Source organism: Vanessa cardui, chromosome 8 (genome assembly GCF_905220365.1).
Source record: "Vanessa cardui chromosome 8, ilVanCard2.1, whole genome shotgun sequence".
In the NCBI taxonomy this organism is placed as follows: Eukaryota; Metazoa; Arthropoda; class Insecta; order Lepidoptera; family Nymphalidae; genus Vanessa; species Vanessa cardui.
In genome coordinates, this window is record NC_061130.1 from 15,230,798 (window position 1) to 15,249,109 (window position 18,312).

The 18,312-nt window shown below is 37.1% G+C and overlaps 1 long non-coding RNA gene across 1 annotated transcript; it reads left to right on the forward strand.

Annotated features, from left to right (window-relative positions):
- Positions 1-8,321: 8,321 nt before the first annotated feature.
- LOC124531626 lies at positions 8,322-13,925 on the forward strand. Its single transcript, XR_006966594.1, has 3 exons — positions 8,322-8,406; positions 12,165-12,243; positions 13,852-13,925. It is a non-coding gene; the product is annotated as an uncharacterized LOC124531626 (long non-coding RNA).
- Positions 13,926-18,312: the final 4,387 nt, after the last annotated feature.

Here is an 18,312-nt window from a genome sequence, read left to right on the forward strand (position 1 = left end):
CAAGTACTCTTCAAGTAAATGGAAATTGTAGAGGGAGCAGAGATGACTTTTTGTGATATCGTCCCAAAAAAGTCCCAATTAAAAATTATAACCTGTTCTCAAAAATCTAACTCAAATAACATTCAGAAGAACGAAATAAAACTAAGTAACTAGCAATTGCGTGTGTTAAATACATTTGTGTCTATTTTAGAGTAGGACAGTTTAATGACGTGAAGATACCCATCTCCATAATCTCGGTGAGGTAATTTGAATGTAAGCGTTTGTCACAGGGCAGCCGTGATAGAGCCTGCGATGCACAGCGTCGGCATGCTTTGTGCCGACCGCAGAATCCGCGCCGTCTCAGTCTTCAAACCTATGAATGTCTAATGATCTGCGCCTCGCCAGGGCTTAGCGCAGCTCCTCCCGACTAGCAAATAGAAGGTTCAATTGTGTGTTTGTCAAACATACGACAGTAGATTTTAATGTCAATTTTTTTTTAAAAGTGCCTTTTTAGAACATTATTTTTCGTTTGATTGAAGTGTTCTCATAAAAAACTCGTTGATGACGAAGTTAGGCATTTGTAATATAATGTATATTTCCAAGGTACATATTATATTATTTCTAGTTAGTGATCTTAAGATATTCCAGCTTTGGGTAATTTTTTTTATTTTTTTGTTTGTTAGCAAACGTATTAGCCACCGATAATAATTCGACATATTTAAAAAATATATATAATTCCCCAAGGTAATAATTAATTAGTTAATTATGCATTTATAGTATTTACAAAAATTCCGCGTAGATTTGTGCACCCCTGGCCCTTTGCGGCGCCGACGTCAACTGTCATCCATCAGTCTGCGACAACGCGCATGCGCATACCGCGCACACCACTGAGCGCGCAGACACACACTACCGCGTCATTACTATACGCAAATTCAAATTTAACGGTATCGGAGTGGAATGCAACAAAACAATTCGCATTCCGTCGGACCAGGACGGACTTACGGTGACGAGCGGTGATGAGAAGGACGACTTCGAGGATTTGAATGGAATGAGACCCGTGTCCGAGATGACTGTCATTATTATTTTAGCGATAACGAGGGTGCCATTGTGATGCTGTTTCAACGTTTTAGACAATTATTTGTTATATTGTCTTAAATAATTCCTCTCTATGACTACTGTTTCGTGCATGGAATTCGTGCTAATTTAACAACAAAATACAGCCTAGGTTTATTCTTTTTTTTCTAATTATATTATTTTGTAAAGTAGGTACATGTTAACATACTTCATCGTATTCTTTTTATAAAACTATATAATTTGCTTCAGTAAATGAATTTTAAATAAAACGATATTTTACTCGGTAACTTAAAATAACATGAATATTTGACCTTTAATAAAGTCTATAAATTATGAGTAAAAAATAACATAAGATCGCACGGTGCGTCGGTTTTCGTCGATGACTTGATAATTATAGTGATACTGTTAATGCCTTCATTATTTAAGCAATTAAGCTTCTAGGCTTATCCGCGTTAAGATCTTTGTACGAGTACGTATACTTATATATGCTTGATTTTGCGTACATTCATATCGCTACAGTGCAAAAGGTCGTATGTAAAATAATAAGTTGAGTTGTAGGTTAGTATATTTATGTTTTCATTTATAAATTTATTAAGTTCTGAGAAAATATGAATATAATGTATTGTAAACAAACATAAGAGAAGTCAGCTGTAAACAACTTTTATAATCTCCAAAGTACACATCTTACTTACAGCCATTACAAGTTTAAGATGTCAATTATTACTTGACATTTAATATGGCAAATAAATTAAATATTGTACTATAATTATATATGTGGTAATTGTCTGACTCGGCGGGTTCATCAATCGAAATGTGTTCTGTGTTAGTACTACAAAGTTATACATTTTGTATTTAGCAAATTTAAAGCATTCATATGTAACGCAGATAGAATTATAGGTAAGCAAATAAAATGGTGTAAGAGTTCCTTAGTCCTTTTTGTGTGTCAATTCCTTTTAACATCAATTTCACAAAAAGCGAATGAGTCCATATAAATGTACGAGTAGTCTCGAAGAATTGGCGGCTTATATGAAACAAAAACAAACAGAGAGCAAGGCATTAAAATAACCGTCTCCAAACATGCATCAATAGTAAAATTTCAATAGTCCATTTCTTCACAGTTGCGCGCTAGATATTCAGCTCGACGGTATTTCCTTTGATGTTCCCGATCAACCGTACACATAATTATGCTTACTCATAAAGTTAATTTTTTATTGTTTATGGAAGTGTTTAATTTATGTTTAACGCTGTATAATGGCTGCTTAGGGCATTTCATCGCAGGCATTCATGTTATACATTCAACCGAATGCATGCCCGCTTATATTTCGTGGGCATTATTTCTATACAGCATGAGAATGAGAAAGATTTGGAGTTGTCTTTTTATTTTCGCCTTATATATTGTTGTCATTTGGATATAGGTTGGTCGTTTATTAGAAATACATAATGCTGAAGATTGTACCTTAACCAATTTAAGAAAATGTGAATGTCTATGAAATTGAGTTCTTGTGTTAATCTCTCGCGTATATGTAATACTATAAGTGTGCGTGTGATATTCGTTACTAGTGGATAATGAGATGATTTTGTATTTTTTTTATATCTTATATTATAATTAACCTCTATCATGTAAACCATGGTACCTAAGGTACCATGCACTCATTATTCTATCGCCACACCAGTCATACCTAGTTATGTTGTGTTCCGGCTAGAGGGATGAGAAAGTCAGGAAACTACAGCTATAAGGGATATAACATATTAGCTCAGTAGGTTGGCGGCGTATTGGTCATGGGCATATTTAATACTAGTTGTCGATTGTTTATCATGTGTCAAGCAAAAAAAGTAGCCTATGTGCTATCTTGAAGTTCAAGTTTGCTTCATACCAAATTTCATCTAATTCGGTTCATTGGTTTTGTCGTGAAAGGGGGACAGACAGAGTTACTAGTTAAGAGTTACTTTCACAATTACCATCAGGTGGTCCATCTTCCCGTTAGCCTATTTGGCCCGTAAATAAATATTAGCAAGAATAATTTTCTGAAAGGCGAAGGGACAGCTTAATATTCACAAGATATTATTATCTCGAAATACAAACGTGCAAAACCGGAAATCGATTTACAATAAGCATATCAGCTTCACATGCGGTTCCCACGTAATACATAGCTAATTATTAAATGTTTATTACCGTTCACAACAGTTGTTTTTTTATCAATTTAGTATAAATTTATGATAATTGAAAAGTGATAAAAGTTTTGAAGTTGTAATGAATTTTATAAATATAAAATTTATAAGTACTAACATTTTAATTGCAAATGTGCCGTCGAAGTAAATACCGCGTTTCGGGACACGCTTGCCCTTTACGTGTCAATAAAAGGCAAAGATGACTTTTACGTCTATTTTTTGCTAAATTCTCATTAACTTTCTACTTTCTCTTCATTAATGTTAAATTATACACAATTAATGTTTTTCTGCAAAAAATCGTTATTTAAACACTTGAAACGTCTCAATTAAGCTCTTGTTTTGTACCTGCTTTAGAATGTTTGTAGCTGTTATATAAAGGTGCAGTAGGCAAACACATAGTAGTACCTGAGTTTACTTTGAATTTAGGCAAATTTGAATAACCTTCATGGGTCCATCTGCATATGAATCTCAAAAAGAAAATTTTATTACACTCGATATTTCTTGTATTTTAAAATACCTATCTTTGTATACATTTATTTACCTTGTTTTAATATATCTTTGTATTTTATCTGTTTAATTCATATTTGATAAAGATAGAATTTGAATAAAATCGTAGCTCGATGTCAATTTCGTATAAATAAAGATTAGTCTAGTGATAAAATTTTCTTTTTTGGCTGGCCAACAAAATATATTTAAAAGACTTTTTGCACTATGCACATACACGCAACTTAGACTATGTTCCAGTGTTTTCATTTATTTTAAAATATAGTTACCCGTGAACATTGAACTATTTATGAGAATATAAAAGTAATAAATATAAAATGTTGATTCAACAATGCACATAAAAACTTAATCGAATAAAGATTATTTTAATTTTAGTTTTAAGACTTCATTTAAAAACAATGACTACATGAAATGATCAAAACAATTTAAAACAGTAGGTATATTATTAAAACTAAATATTCAATGCGGCTGTATACGAAAAAAAATGCTTTAATTAAAGGAGAAAGCAGACGGACCCTACAGACAGAACTATTTATATTCTGGTCATGTTTCGTCAAGAATGTAGCAAATTGTAGAGTTGTATTGTGCGATGCGTGTGCAGCGTCGTAGGGCCGCCGGCCGGGGAGGCGCAGGGCTCCCTCGGCCTTTGTGAGCGACCCTCTCGCGACACTCGCAGTACCTGTGTCGAGTGCTTCCAATATGTTTCTGTATATAATCGATGTTTTATAGACTGATTTTTACTACTAACTATAACATTAATCATTTCGCAATTCCCAGTTAATTCAAGTTGAATTCTCTTGTCAGTAATTTGAGAATGTCTTAGAAAACTGAATTTGTACGTTATATTTACTTTAAATGATTATGTTTACGTTATTTCACTATTTATTGTAGAAAGAAAAGATGAGAATTCTCTGAGTTATTCAAATGATTTTAAAATAAAGATATTAAATTCAATTCATCGAGCAAAAATCATCAAGCACTAAATAAATGCCAAGCCCGATAGATTGTCGTTAAAAGTCTTCTGGTTATATTAAGTTACTAATCAATTTGAGAAAGTTAAAAGTTTTTGGCCTTCAGTGTCCAGTATTTGCTTCTAAAGTTTATTCCCACCCCCTGCTCCTGCCCGGCCCGGAGCTCTGTCCGTTACAATTTAATTACCAAATGGCGCATTTTTTCGCGATCCTTCGACCAGAAGAAGACGACTGATATCGACAGTTTCTTTTGTCAACTTTTTATTCCATGCGGGAATATCTTATATTCTTACTAGCGACCCGGCCCGGTTTCGCACATGCCATGCTGATACTAAATAATCTGTACAATTTCTTTATTTACGACATCACATTGAAAAATTCTAAATGTATCAGTGTTTGTTTACTAATTGTCCATGTATTATATATAAAAACCTTTCTCTCGAATCACTCTATCTATTAAATAAAAACAATCAATCTCATTTCGCATCCAAATCCGTTGCATACATTTAAAAGTTTAAGCATACAAAGGGACATAAGCACAGAGAAAGCGATTTTGTTTTATACTATGTAAAGAAGAATAAGCTGTACCCATTACTTCCAACACACACTTTAGAGAAGCTGTTTCAATATATTAAGTATATATCATCAGATAATTAATTTCAAGCATCGTTAGTTGCACGGAGCGTTCAATTTACAATACCTATGAAAGATTAATTTTAATTATCTTATAAATGAACCTCTCAGCTCGCTCAGCTCGAGTCTGTCTTATTCTGTATCGTATGGCTCGTTCACAAATATTCATCATTCTACAATACTAGATTTTTTATAAACATGGTAATGAATATGCAGATATTGCCTCAACAATAGAATCTAACTCAGAAGTCTTAGAAATGTTAACGATATGCCAACATTGACGTTACCATAAAGGACCTAATGCTATAATTATATCTACAAATTAATGGTCAACAACAAAATTTAGTTTATAGTCCGAAGCACACTTACATTTTTTTGTTAATAATTTAAAAAAAAACCCATGCCCTTTTTTAAAATTGAATACACTATGTCAGAAATTTTCACGATAAGTAGCAAGAATTACTACATAGTTTCCATTTAACTCAATGACCTATGCGTGAATGCATTGCTATCAATAATTATAATTATTAAATCAGTTTTGTAATTGTTTTCAACAACATGCGACGTTTCCTCATATCGTTTTTATATTAAAAAATCGTTTTCGGAAATAATTATCGTATTTAATAATATAAATTATTAGGTATTTAATGTAGACGAATTTGCTATAAATAACACGAAAATGATATGAATTTGCAATTATTAACTGTGGCTTCAAAAATATTGATGTAGAAAGTCAGGTTGTATCTGTTAATAGGAAACATTTTTTATGCAGTTTTTTCATGATAATGTAAGAGGTGTGAAGCGTGTGTTCTGCTGCACGTTGTGATTTTCTTAATTGAAGCTTTTTATAGCCAAACGTTCCATTAGCTCTTGGCCAAGCGATAATTTCTTTAATGGACAGTGTTTTTGTAGTTTGATTACCTAAAGTAGTGAGCCAAAACAAAGCGTTTGCTGTAAATAAATTCTTGAACACGGCCCCCTAAACCGATTCGTGTACCTACACTGCTTTCTTGACATAAATAATGAAACTCAAAAGTCATAATTTGTAGAGCTAATCGCTGTAAAACAGTTTTTTAAATTAAATATTGATGAGCGAGTCAGTGCTTCGCCGATTAAGACATTATCGATTCTATCAATATTCATGGCCGTGCTTTTGTTGTTTAAATTTTAAAACGTGTATCTTTACTGTTTTTTAATTTATTCCTGTTTATTTAAGTTAAGTTTATTTTGCTTCGATGTGCTTATTTGTTCTTGCGTAAATATGTACGTTTATAAGATCCATCCAAGTGTCAATGAACATCTATTCGGCCTTGTAAAACGTTCAATAGATTCGTCTTCGTTTCTATTTTGCTAAGCATGAATATTAATAGTACTTTTTGTTCTTGTAAAATTTGGCGGCTGCCCTGTCGTTGTTAACAAGGTCCAGTCTCGACATATTTTTCGCAGTGAAACATCGAGCAGCGAGTGGAGACTGTGTAGTTAGGTCGAAGAGATCGCTAACTAGGAGGACAAACGCACCCTCGTTATTTTAAACAATTCGATAATGACGGCCTTGCTCGCTCCGCTACACTGATTGTACTACAAAGGGACTGCTCCCCTAATGAGGTTTTCCTCTACAATCTCTAAAATAAAGCTTTTCGAAAGGTTTGCCGCCGGCGAGACTTTACATAGCCGACTAAAGTATATCGTGTGTTCTTTATTTACTTCTTATATTTTAATGACGAGATTCCGCTCAAAAGAGTAATTAAGACGAAACGAATTCGGAAAACGGACGAAAATATACGGACGAACTCTTTAATTTGATGTTTAATTATGATGAATGACTTAGGATCATGCGTTTTTTTTTCGGCTCTAATTGTTCCCATACCAGGTACCTATACAGTAAAGTCATAAAGTAAAACATAATAAATCAACCCTTCATTTAAATATGGGCATATAAACACACGCGTCGCTTTACATTATATCAGCGAATCAAATATCGTCGTTGCAAAGTGACACTTTAAAAAACCTCCGGCAGTTCGCATTGCGCAGGACCGTAGGCAAATCAGCGGCCAATGGCGGCCCTCGCAGCCGCGTATGTAAATGTTCTATATTCAAATCAGTTTAAAATTACACCGCGCATGCACGCGTCGTCGTTTTTTATTGGCGCTTTGCATTTTAAGGGTTCTCTACAATAGGATGCCAGCGCGTGGCGCCTTTGGGGTTGAATCAGATCGGGGTCTATCAACCCTTCCGCAACCCTTTTTTAAGTTGCAGCTGGGTTTTTTTAGTTACGTTTAGTAAAGAGCACGCGACGGGACGATTTGACGTGTTTGCCGCTTTGACACATTCTTTGAACGTAAAAAATAAATTATAAGAAAGTATTTGTTATAAGTTCGAGCCGGTTCCCACCTGGCGCTATTGTGAGAGTATGGTGTCGGTGCTGTTGATATTGAAAAGTAATTTTGTTAAGAGGAACGTGTGCCGTGACTCATTTGTTAGAAGCGATAATATGTACGTTTGCAATTTAACTAATTTCCTGCTCGTCGCGCTCTGACCGGTGACAAGACCAACACTGGCACGCGTGCACACTGTGAGGTGTGGTGTTAGGGCGGTCCTACACCTTCATTTATTGCCTAATTATATTAACTTGGGTTTATTTATTTTTTATAGATAATACTTGTCAATGGCTAGATTATCGCTCGGACAAGGAATTTTAGCTTATTTACATACAAAATAAAACAAAAAATTACTGGCGTGTAAAAACAGCCGCTTTATTTTTTACAGGTGTTATTGGTGTTTGTTATAGTTATTGTTAGCTAATACCTACCAGAGGTCAGATCATTTGATACATTTTACTATTTTAGTCATTTAAAAACTGTGTTAATAAGTGATTTGATATAATTGGTTCGCTAATAATATTTGATAGCGGCATGTGTGTAGTCAGCTTAAAGTCATGTCCGACAGTGGCGGTGGTGTGGCGGTGGTGTGGCGGTGGTGGGTGTGGCGCGAGCAAACATCGCGGCTGTTTGCGCAATCAGCTAATGTGTGCCCGCGCGGGATCGGGTTGCAGGCGCGAGGTAGTGGCTGCTTGTAGGTTTGTCTTGTTTTCTTTATCTACTTGTACTTTTATCCTACTCGTTAATTTTTTATGTTCTCTAAATAAAGCTCAGGTTCTTTTAAATAATGACGTCATCTACAAAAAGTTTGTTTAATGGTAGAACTGCTTGTTACTGGAATAAAATAAAAAGACTGATATTCATAAGCAAAGTTTTCGTATGAAATCTGAGTTTTGATATGCATGATTAGTGTTTATAACACATTTTAAAATATATATGTATCAATGAAGTCAACTAATAAAAAAAGTATTTTTTTTTGTGTAAATATTATCAATGATCTAATCTACAGTGACACTTTAAAAAAATGTAATAATAATAATAATAATTCGGGAATGACATTTTCCCCTCAGCGGTTATCAATAATGTGTCTGTCCATCGGTGTTATTAAACACCGCTAATGTACTCGTAGGAAATGAAATATCCGGGACAAACATTTGGTCTGCTACTCGCTACCCAAATGTTGCCAGCAGGCTTCGAGCGAATGGTAAAGAATACAATGTTTTCTATGGATGTTTTGACAATGAAATGATTCAATGATATACAAACTAAGTCAATTTATAATTACGGTCGACGACCTCCTTAGTCGAGTGGCGTGTACACCGGTTTTCGTCGGTACGCCACTCCGAGGTCCCGGGTTCGATTTCTGGCCGAGTTGATGTAGATTATCATTAGTTTTCTATGTTGTCTTGGGTCTGGGTGTTTGAGGAAACGCCGTCACTTCTGATTATCCATAACACAAGTGCTTTAGCTACTTATATTGGGATTAAAGTAATGTATGTGATGTTGTTGTCTCAATTAAATATATAAAATATCTTAGGTATGGTTTCTTAATAGTTTTATCTAATCTCACGTTTCATATTAGAAATATAAAAACAGATTATTAACAAATTAATTGTGTAACATTTAATATTGTATGACATTTTCCGATGCATTGTTTTGATACTAATCTATGAAGTAACTAAACAAGTAAGACGACGTCGACTCCCGGCCGCTTTTTACCGAAACCAGCATACAACGTAAACACGAACCGCAAAAAGTTTTTTGTCGTATTGACTTTCACTTAGTCCTGTTCAAACGTTTTCCCGATCAGTTTCCAGTTACACTAACATAAATCATGCTGTACTACATCATCGCGAAGGGAATGTTATTTTATGCGGAAACGAGTATCTTTCACATAGTTCATGAACAATCAAGTTTTACTATATTTTAACATTCAAAATATGTAATAGTGTTACCGTCATGGTTGTTTCGTATATTATTCTCGAGCTGAGCAGAGGGTGTGTGGGGAACGGTTAGGAGGAGACGGCAACCCTTTCCCTCGGAGGGGTCCCCGGCCATCCATCACCGGCGACGAGCGAAATGTATTTTAATCCACTGCCCCGCGCCGGAGCGCTTCATGAAACGTGAAAAATGATCTCGGCCGCACACACGCTCGTCGTATTCGCACGGGGAAGTTAACTACTCTCGCGTCTGTGTGCTGCAAAGATTGGATTGGGAAGTTTCAGTCGTTTCCATTGTCGCTAAGCACGACGAAACGAACATTACGCAGCCAGCTATCGGTAATAAATGACCTCTAACGACCTCTCGCCACTTATTGCCTTCCTATTAGAACAGTTGGAATGTTAAGACCTCGAGTGATGCTACGAGTGTGTGCAGTCGACGCTGCGCTTCTCATTTCCATTACCGTAATACCGAAAGGCCATTTTACTGAACAATTATGGAATTGCATTATACATATACTTGGTTATTTGTTTTTTACTCATAAAGATTTCTTTGGTACACAAATTTTACTTTTACATGTTTGATATCTTCAAATGTGCAATCACTTTAATATGATATCTTTATATTATTAATATTTTATCGCTTTCGCTTAAACTTTGAAAGCCTCACAATAAACTCTGCTACGCTCCGCTGCCAAGTTTGTTTAACAGTGTTCAAGTTTTATAGTCTGAAGCGGTCTCAGGAGGCGCTGAGATTTCCGGCCATTTCGCTCGACGCTCGACGCCGTTCGTTCCCATTAATCATACACAAATTGTTGCGTCGCATCACTTGCCCCTCCCAGGTCCCGGCGGGTCCCCTTTGAGAAGATATGTAAGCTTCGATTGAGCCAGTCATCTCAGCCTTTTGGAAAATTCACCGGAAAATATTCCATTCAATGCTTTCAGCTGCTAAAATATGACACGACTTAATGACAGAGATTCGAGTGAGTGATGATGTCGGAACAGTTTATTTATTTATCGTTAGCAAAAATATATACATGCATATATACGATTATATGCAATACCTTTATACTCGTACATGAGTAATATTTACATTCTTTGAATATATTAAGGAATATCTGCTTAGCATTTTATGTCTTAATAGAGATGGGGCGGCTTGTGACCCCATCGTGGGTCGTCACAGCGTAATAATAATATTGAATGTTTTATTGGAGCTGCGCCGGTGATATCTGCCCGTATTACTAAAACATCTGTCCCGGAAAATTTACTCTCGAGCCGTTTATCGCGTGCTCGAGGGTAGATAGAGAAAAAACTGCAATAACGCGGTGTCATAACAAAGACGCCGCCACCGGCCGATAATACTATGATTAATACCCGGCGTTATCTTGAGAGTGCAGACCTCGCCCGCCCTAAGGAAACCGCACTGATCTTCGTTGCTAGAACATCTTAAAACCGCCTCATTTTTGTTCAATTTTAGACTCTGTGTCACGAACTATAAGGTTGAAATTGAAATGCAACGGTACCCTGTTTAAGGTATTCTCCAGACCCAACATAAGAGTTACGGATTTCGCATAATGCATATTATATTCTTGCGGGGGAGGCTCGGAGGGTCGGCGAGCAGTCGGAGCGGGGTTGGTGGAGGGCGCGGCGGGGGAGGGGGAGGTGGTCCGCGTGACCGCACGTCTTTTGCACGCGACAAGCTCTCGACATTTTTTTATTATTATTGCGCTTCGATGGAATTTATTCCGGCAAGGGTCGGTAATAGAATAGCGGACACGGTTGTTTGGCTCAAACTGCGTTTTTGAATATGATTTTTAAATCACATAATGGAGTGTGTGAGCCTTTTAGAGTTATTTTAAGGGACGCGCTCATGGGGAGGGTGGAACTATAAAGTCGAGGATACATTTTCAGATTGTTGGATTATAATAGCGATTGTAATTAGTTTCACGGTACATTTGGCGGGGATTAAAGAGACGATTAGTAGAGCAATAAACAATGTTAATGGCAGGCTTCAGCGTCAGGTGCCGGCGAATATTGGCTTGCGTATCGCGACTGGCAGACAAACGGGTAGGGGGGAGTGTGTGTTAGGATGCAACGTCCTTGCTTTGCTGGTCTATTTCATATTCACAACATTACATTTAATTGTGTAGTGAAGTTTAGGTTATTCTAGCTTGACATACGAGTTCTACAAAATTGTCCAATAATTACAATATAAACAACGATACGAAATCCTGGATTGACCTGATCAACCATCTTATTAAAGCAACTACACCATGAAATCCTTTTTTACGGCGACTCAATTTGTCCCGAGAAGACATATACCGGACCATAAAAATATGACGCGTGAAGGCTTGTATACTCACTCAATCTTATTTAAAAGTATTGACAAAGTAAATCTATCCAATTATTTAGTACAGTAGTAAGAGTATTGGTCGTTATTCATTTCCGTTGTAACAAATGCAAAAGAAATTTAAAAGAGATTCTGGATTGACATGTTTTATCTTATCTGTTCTCAGAGGCAGAGCGGTCTCGAAGTATTGTGATGACCACGGGCGCGACCATCATGAGACGACGAAGAACATCACTATGAATATGGTATAGTAATTAGTTACAATTTAAATTAAGGCAAACATTTTTAATATTCATTCAATTCACTAATTTTAATTATTTAAATAATTTATAATTGTTTTACCTTGTATTCATTTATTTATCAAGCATATGCAATGACGAGTGTTTTTGTATCGTCATCTATACATCGAGCTCTTCTCATATTCTACTTTCCGGGTACTGTCGTTGTCAGTGTGAGCTTTAGGATGACGGTCCAGCTAGAATATCTTCGGGCGGATCTGTGCTTTGCTATATTTCATTTCATTAGGTAAATTTAACACTACAGTTACCTGCAACATTAGATATAATGGCTTAATAATAAATTAACGATTGCTTATGCACTAGTTTGTTAATCTTAATGTAAAATATGTCTACGTTATAAACGTAAAACGACGTGAAGCCCTGCCATCGCTATTAAAAATAATTAATATAATAGAATGTATTAATAAGCCTATGCTGCAGCGTTTCAAAGTGAGAATATCGGGTTATTTTCTTAACGAAGCGTTAAAATGCGACCTTAATCCTTTAAGGATCGCCGCTTGGCGCTCGCGATGGACAATCAGTCTGACACGGAAGTCCCAGCTCTAGTTATAGTGGTAATGGATCGTACATATTTCTGCAATTGATTAGGCGGGGGCGGTTGCCATGGCGACGGACTGCACTGCCCCCCCGCGCGCCGCGTCCCCCCCTCCCCCTCTCCCCCCGACACAAGTCATTGTACAGCATCCAAGAGCGCTCATATTGCAATCCCCTTTATGAGACATCTTTCATTATTGTCTATGTGTAATAATTATCACCGAGAGTTAGATCGTTCGATACGTTCTTACCTCTCTTAAGGTAAATTCAACAACATATTAAATTGAACACATTGGGTATCATTTGTCGTAAATTGTAGTATATGTATTATAATATTACATATATGCAAATTTAGTATCAAATATTGTTCTTTACAATTTGACATTAATTTTAAGTGAACCTTTCCCTCGCTGCGAGGTGACTGCCACCATGATCACAATTAGCTGCGATCCGTGATTTCGCCGCGAGCCCCGCAGCTCAGCCGTCGAGTGTAAAGTGGTCGTTAGTTGTCATTTCGCCCAGAATGCAATAAAGTTTCCGTAATGTGTCGCGCGTTATTGGGACGCCTCTCCACGCAATATCGCACCTGGCGTCGGTACATTTAATCACGTCGCCGATTGTCTTCTAAAATAGGAGGCAGGAAGCCATCGAGTTTCAAGTTAATTTCCTCGGCGGGGCTAATCCGCGCGCCTAATTATTGCAGCCGCCCCACTCGCCCGCCGCCTTCCTTGGGGGGTCAATTGATTCCTTATAAGGAGGTTCGGCTACGTGATTAACTCTTATAATCAGCACTTTTAAAAAATATATCTTTCTACGCTACCCGTGAATAGTGGGATTTATTCCTTGTAGTGAATTTTCTATGATGTATTTCATATAATAGGCATAGTTGATTGCTAATTTAATTAGAGGGATTAAGTCTTCAGTTAAACGACCCACTTGAGAATTTTCTTTATTAGGGGTCTGGTACTATTTAACGGCAATTAAAGTATGTTTTATTATTTGTTGAATAATTATTTACAGGAAGACCGGACCTACGATAACTAGGAGAGAAGTATCACGGGAGGGTAATTACAAACGTCGAGGATGCGAGCGGGCGAGGGGCGCGGGGCGGGAGGCGGCGCACTCGTTTGGTAGCTGTAACTCTTTTGTATGAATTTAATTAGATTCCTTGTAGAATCGATCTCAGCTTTTATTTTGTTTTGCTTAAATCGTTCTATTTTTGATATTTTTTTGCATTCCACACGTTCTTGTAACTTTCAACTTTAGTAATTGGCATTAGCGTTACCTGTTATAATAACATAAATTGGCATTTTTCTTCAACATATAGTACAAACCACCATGACTTTTAACCCCAACCACAACTGTCAACGTATAATTCTTAAATTTATATAGCTTTGGTACCTACCGGTCGCACATAGAGGAGCTACACACAGCTTCAATTATCTCTCCCTCTAATGAAGGGAGCGCATCAGCTTATGCAAATACAGCATTCGGCGCGTGCAGATGTGAGGGGCGCCGGGGGGGGGTAGGGGGGGTGCGAGGGTGCAGCATCGATCGGCATGCATAATGAATGCCTCCCCACGTACACTTTGTTTGTTTTGCGCACTCTACCACTCGGATGCTTTCGATTTCGATATACAAAACTAGAAAAATAAATTGTATTTTTATATTCATATTGGTAATATCGATATCACGCCACCGAGATACTGAGTTGTTACTTTGCTGTGCTGCTCGTGTGGACCAAAAGGGGTTTCTTTACAAGACCGCTGAGGTGATAAGTATAGTGTGAAACGTTATAACTTTAATTTGATCATTAAACAGCGTAGGATGGGTCGTTAGGTGTGTCATAAGCGATGCTCATAAATACTTGTAGAGTATTTTAGAGCGCCCGCCCCGCCCCGCGCCCCGCACCCCCGCGCCCCCCGCGCTGCGCTTCTTCATTAAGGGTTTAATGACAAGTCGATATTGCATTGTCTCAAGTCCGAGACGATTTTAACTTAATCTTTATTAATAATATTCAGTGCGATATGAGATTTACGTTTTTTTTAAAGGTTATTGTCAAAGTCTAATTAAAACTTAACACCATAGATTAATCAAAGAAATCACCGTCTATAAATAACATATCTTAACGTTTTGTTAGTGAACATGTGACCAATTTCTATGTAAAGAGGTTCACGTTCGGTAATATTTTTTAATTACAATTATACTAGAACTTATTATGTTTACTGATTAAGAAACAAATTATAAAAGGTAATATACTTTATAAACAAAGGTGATCATTATCATTCATTAATATACATATATGTAAAGAAAAAGTATTTTCTTTAATTTGAATTCCACGTATGAACTGTGATCGAACGCATCATGACAATTAAATTTTGTTAGCTATAAAAATATCAATAAAGAAGAATTCTTAGAAAAGTAAAGAATTTTGTAATTTAGTACAAGACATTGTTAATAGTCACATTAAATGTATAGAATATAGCTAATTTGAATTCAAAAATGTCATCATCTTCCTTCATATCCATTGATTTGCTGTTTGGAGATCAGAGCTACGTGACGTACCGGTCGAAAGTTGTAGCGTAGCCGTCCAGGGCGGCCGAGCCTTTGTGTGAGGCGGGCGAACAAAGCCTTTGCGATCTCAAGCGAAATAAGGATCGTGAAACATTTATGACGTCGAACCGTCTTCAGTTGAACGACGCCATAGTATTACCTGCTCGTTACACGATATACGTACGCGAATAAGCGTTAAACGATGACTTCTTAATTTAAAATACCTACAATTGGTTTAACTAAGATAACTACTTAAATTAAAACTGTAATATAACAATTATAATACTTAATAAGATGCGTTGCTCTTTGATGATAGAATATCAGATTAATGGATAGGCAAGCACTTATTCAAGAAATAAGCTAGTTTCATCCATCGTATGGTTAGATTACAGGTCTACTTTATCAAAATCTACTTTATCAAAATCGAAAACATTTAAGCAGGCTCATACTATTTACATTTGAATCTTATATACTTTACAAAATTTGTATAAAATTTCAAGTTACCATTGTTACAGACGTAGATTTTATTTTAAGCACTGGCAACAAACTCAGAGTATCCTATTATAACTTAATATTCTCGACGTTTTCAAAAGAGTAACTGATAGTTAAAGTCTGACATTACCAATAGGTGGGAGCTTCAACTATCTTGCTATTTATTTTATTTTTATTTTATTAGATACGGTAACGTACTCGTGCTAGATACATTTGACGATAATCAATCGCCACGTGAAAGAAAACGTGGCTTGAAAATTCAGCAATATCGCTGTAATGACGCGTCTGAAGACGAAGCCTTAGCGACGTCTAAAACATCAGAGCGTCGCGCGCCGTTGACAAAGGCATCCCGGTGTTATTGCGAGCTGCAGCGCGGAATGCGGGCGGGCGGCGTGCATTCCGCCCGGCCAATATTATACGCTCCTAGTTAGCGCGCACTGATATTAAGAATTCCTCGATGTACAGAGCGCTTTTGATTTGGGTTCGTAAGGTTTTTATGGAGTTTTCTCTCTTTTGTCTGCGTGATAAAAAATACGTAGATTCTGTAGACAAAGAGAATGTAGACACTCAGTAATACAAGTCGAGGCTTATGATGGCAAAGTGGAAAATAACTACACAATCTCGATAGTCAAAGTAATGCTCGAGAAGCAAACTCACCTTTGTTTATATATGTATATTAGTTCCGTCGTCTTATAAACAATAGTTATATAGTTGTAGAGTTAGTTTGCAAGAATAATAAATATCTAAAAATGTAAAGGATGAATCTTTCAAGCATTTATCGGTAGGAGGCTCTGTGAAATTTAATCTGTGCTCCGAGATTGGAGCGCGGCACAAAGTTGGTAATTGAAAAATCTTTGCAGTCGCCGGTCCGCCTCGAATTAAACTCGCTACAATCCTACATATTACTTTACAATACCGCCCCCTCCCCCTCCCCCAACCCCAACACCCCTCGCATGCGACACACATGCACGTTCCGTACAATACGACAAAAGACTTGATAAATGTCCACACGCTTGAGTTAATTTTTGGATGTTTTGTAATACTTATATGACGGTAATTGTCTCGTTAACCTCAATAGATTTTCACTCAAACGCGAGGACCTTATAGGCCTTATAGACCTTACGACCAGGTCCAACAGCTTGACTCTGGTTATAATGTAAAAAATCGAGATATTTCTTGATGTACCACTGCACAGTGGTGAACACACAGGTGGCCATGCCGCTGGCGTACTTTAATCAGTTCCAATATATAAGGCTCAAATACCGTTTGAGCTTTTGTCATGTCAAGTGAACGTTTCGTTCGTTTAATAACTTCACCGACGGACTAAAGTAGCAAATTTTAAAAGTATTCTCATGTCTGGATTGTTATGTATTTATAAAAAGATCGCAGTGATGTAGTATTTATTGTAGTGGCCCTCATTACGCTCGGCGAGATTCCACTCTTTATTTATGAAATAAAAATGAAAACATTTCTGCGGAGCGCTGACGAATGGCCTCCCCACGCCCTCCCCCTGACTCTCCCGATGGGGGTATCTCGGTGACATTATATAATTCACCCACCTTCCACTGTAGGCGTAGCGCTGTGGCCTTTAAAATGACCATTCAGATTCCATATATTATAAAAAAAATTGTAACGAAGATTTTATTTATAAAGACGTCTACGTTGAATATTTTTACAATTAGTATCATTATCAAATAACTCACAAGCTGCATATATATTATTTTTACTTTCCTGATCTGAAACACTCGCGTCGACTTAACACTGCGAGCTCCCCCACAACCGCTGTAATGTAAAATAAACTCAAACAAATTCAGCCGAGATAAATGTATTCATTCGCACAAATGTAGTGGATGTAAAATGTTCAAAACTACGATTCCATTTGCGTGTGCCGGGGTGCGTTTTATTGCTTCTCTCATGAATACATCGCCGGCGCCCTCCGGCCCTCCGCGCTCTTCGCGCCCTCCGCGCTACGCTGCGCCCGTAAGCCGACTGCGACACGTACATTCGCTTGAATATTTTCAAAACAATCTTGGTTTATTCAGCTGGAGTTATTAAAAGTTTTGTCTCATTATTTTGAGTATAATGATGTAAGCGATGTTTATTATTGAAGATTACTAAAAATACAATTTAATCGTCTTTTGAAAATTGTAAGGAAATAAATATATTTGAGTCATAATAACGAGTAATTATAAAATATAAATGTTGTAAGTGACAAGCGTGCACCCAATACCTGCACTGTACTCTCAAATCGCATTAAAGAACCCGGGCACAGCCGCGATCACTCCCCCTGCAATATTTTCGATTACGTTGTAAACAACTTACGACATTCCTGAGCAAGTGTTTAAAATTGGGTCCTCAAAGGCGCGGTGCAGCGACGGGGCGCCCGGGGCGAAAGGGCAAAGTAATTGGTCTCGAGAGCGGGCGAAGCCCTACGAC